The following is a 3,837-nucleotide window of genomic DNA, read 5'->3' as shown; positions in this document are numbered from 1 at the left end:
TTATAAAAGGCTTCTTAAATCAGATGGGAACAAATTAAGTATACGAAGAAAGTAAAGACTTAAATTTTTGTTTTTCTATTCATTTTTTTAAGAGAGTTCAATTATGAATAAGTCATAGAAACACTAAATCTTTTCTCTTCACCTCCGCTTCTATTTTTGGAAGAGATTTTAAAAGTTCCAGAAGATGATGAGGAAGTGACCTGTGTGTAAGCTGCCATGTCTTTAATAATTAAAGCATTTTGAGAGTTAGGTGAAGAGGCAGTCTCCAGAGATATTTATGTCTGCATGGGAACAAATAGGTAAAGTGGATCATTTGAAGACTTCCAGCACAGTGTAAGCACTAGACTTTCCTCTTCCCAGTCTCTTTGTACGTGGGACTTGGTGTCAGACCACACTTTGGTCATAAACAGTGAGAGGGCAATATTTCTTGCAAATTGGCTTGTTATCCTATGCTTACCTATGCTGGAAGTCTTCATAGACTAATGGTAAGCATAGGATTATGCTTAGTTCAAAATGCAAAAGTCATAAGCATTTTGAACATTACTAAATGTATTTTTGAGAATGATAATGGTCATGGAAATGTTACCTGTATAGAATGGAACAGAATGACCTAGAAAAAAAAAAAAAAGAATGGAAATGTCTCTGAGAAATAACAGTACATTTTTTCTTACTTCTAAAGAAATGGGACCTAACCAATTTTAAAAGAACAAAAAGAGATGTCGACTAATGTATTATAGATTTCATTTTGAATCTCAATGAAAGCATGTTGATTCAAGTTTCCTTGCAATGTAGTGCTAATTTTACTCACTCTTCTAAAAGACGGTGTTGGCACGCCACTGTAAACTATGGAAACAGTAAGCCTCTAATCTAATATAATTCAGTGGTCTCTGTTAATATACTTAGTAGATAATCAGAGTAATAGAGTGACCCTTAAAACCAGAGAGCTTGGCTGAGTGGCCTCATGTAGTCCATATTTTCTGTCTACCTCTGTTTCTAATTCTTCAATCTGAGCATCATAATTTCTTCTGTTTCCATGCAAGCACGTTTTGAAGGAATTGAACTGATTTCCCAAATGTAGATATATAATGGTGACTATGTGATAACCAAACATGAGTTATCAGGGTTTTTGTAGCAGCTGACAAATGCCAGAAAGATACATTAGACAATTTTCTCAGCTACGTAGCTGTTCTCTCATGCCCACGTCAGAATAAAAAGAAATATTTTTTGCATGGAAATACTTTCTCTGTGTTTGTATGGAAGCAGCCAAATCACATGGTCCTCTGAACATTTAGTAGAGCAATAATAACAGGCAAGGCAGCCAGTTCACTGCAGGAGACTGCTGAGGGTGGAAGAAGAATTTCAAAAAATTTCACGTATACACAGACACACATTTTGAACCATGATTCAGTTAAAAAACTGAAGGTAACACCTTGTAGGTGTATAAAGAATGGAAAAGAACAGCCAAGGGTTTCAGTATTTACACAAAAGGACAGGGCAGAGCAATTCTGATAAGTGTGTTTAGCTTGATTCCACAGTTTCAATAATTATCTGAAATAGGTAAATATCAAATGGAAAGCTCAAATTTTTGTTGCCATCTAGACATTGAAAGAGCCATAATTTTTCTGCCTCTGAACAAATTGATTATTTTCCTATCTCTGTAGGTTTTCCTGCATTCAGTGTTTTCTGATGTAATTAGACTCTTTTACAATCTTTGTTACCCGATTGTAGGCAAGGAGTTTCAGAAAATCTCAGCTTGTCGCTTCTTAAAGCACTATTTCTGTTCGTATATGATCCATCAGTAGGGATTTAAGAATATGCCAGTAGTTAATAGTAGTGATAGGAACTTGAACTAATGTTATGTTGGACTTTCTCCTTACTATTTTTTTCTTGTGGTTGTTCATTGTTTATGAACTATTTCTCTGGGGAAGTTGTAATTCTACAAAGGCAGAAATTAAGTCCGTATTTTCTTTGCCCTAACATAGTCAGGGCTCAAAACTGATAAGTTCTGGAATGTGTTCGAGTATAAAAAATTAATGAATTAATGACATTAAGGCCTTTGAAAGTATCACAGGGGAATTTACTGAATATAAGACTTTGTTCCAAAGAATTCAAATTGTAACAGTGGGAAACTGAAAGTGAAATATTTAAAAAATAATGGAAAGAAAACATTAAGAGTGCAGACCAGGAAGAGGTTTGTTGATTGATTGAAAAGGAAGGAAGAAGAAAATTCCAAGCAAAAGACGAAATACAGTATAATTGGATATCATCCAGGCTTCTATTTCCTGAATTGCTTTAGGAGATACTCTTGTGATATGTAATATTCACACCCATCTTCTTTTCTGTCTGTTCTGTGTAAGACGATTTGCATGTACAGTAAGTATTTATCTTTTGGATGAGGACAATAGTGAAGGATATGATTTAGACAATTTTCATGAAGTGCAATGAGGTCATTAAATCTGCTCACATTCATTACAGCCTTTTTTTTTTCTTTCTCAGCACATGATAGGATTGCACAGCCTTGCACCCTTTGAATTTAAGCCATGAAATGGGAGTGAATGTTATGTTGTACTTCTGAGCAACTCTTTTTTTATCTTTAAATTTCAACTTATAGATTCAGAAGGTACGTGAGCAGGTTTTTTATACGGATATATTGCGTGACACTGAGCTTTGGAGTATAATTAAACCCATCACCCAGATAGTGAGCATAATACCCAATAGGTAATTTTTCCATCTTTGTCCCCATCGCTCCCTCCCTCTTCTTGTAGCCTCCAATGTCTACTATTCCTAATTTTATGTCCATGTGGACCCAAAGATTAGCCCCAACTTATAAGTAAGAATATATAGTATTTGGTTTTCTGTTTCTGTCTTAATTCACTTATGATAATGGTCTCCAGCAGCATTCATGGTGCTGCAGAGGACATGGTTTTGTTCTTTTTTATGTCTGTGTAGTATTCCATGGTGTATAGGTACCACATTTTCATTATCCAATCTGCTGCTGATGGACACCCTCGGCAGTTTACCTGTCTTTGCAATTGTGAACAGTGCTGCCATGAACATACATGTTCCATAGTTCCCTCCTCTGCCTGGGTGATCTTAGAAGCACAGGTTGAGATGGAGCATTCTTTTAACCTACATTTCTGTTTGACTCTAATGGGTAAATCCTCCTGACAATCACTTTCCTATACAACATGTAGGATGGGTTAAAATATACATATTTTTTCATTGTATAAAAACTATGTTTTCATCCATTGAGTGTTGGAGCTGTTCTTGATGATTGAAGAATAACCTACCTCGTTCTGACTGATACAGGGCATTACATACATGATTCCCTGAAGACCTCTGCCCTGCTAACATGTAAGAGGTTGGTTTGCATACTTATTTCTGGGATGATTCCTAATTCCCAGATGGTTCTGATCCTACTGAAAAAAAAATACACAATTTACACACCAGCTGAGAAATTGAGAAAAATCACAGAAATCTTTTCATTAATTGAGGAAGAAAGGTCACATAGACAGTTCCTCTGAAAGCACACTCCTACTTGCTTTGCAGTCTATTGATCTATTGATTTTATGTAACTTAACCCCCTCCTTGAGTTAGTTTAGGAGGTTCCATAGCCTAACCCTAGTCCAGGGCCATCCTTCTGGATCACATGTAAAGAAAGAGCGGAGGGAGTGTCTGAATTCAGAGAAGCTCGATTATCTTCAGTATCTTTGATCTCAAGGCTGCAACATGACACATATGTAGTGTTATCAACAGCAGAGACAATAGCCTCTTTAGGGTATGTTTGTAGGTTCTTAGCTACTGCCTTTTTTTATTTCAGCAACTTCGGTATGAAGA

This window comes from Callithrix jacchus, chromosome 5 (genome assembly GCF_049354715.1).
Source record: "Callithrix jacchus isolate 240 chromosome 5, calJac240_pri, whole genome shotgun sequence".
NCBI lineage: Eukaryota > Metazoa > Chordata > Mammalia > Primates > Cebidae > Callithrix > Callithrix jacchus.
The sequence above is the reverse complement of the archived record's forward strand: the minus strand, read 5'-3'. Positions refer to the sequence as shown.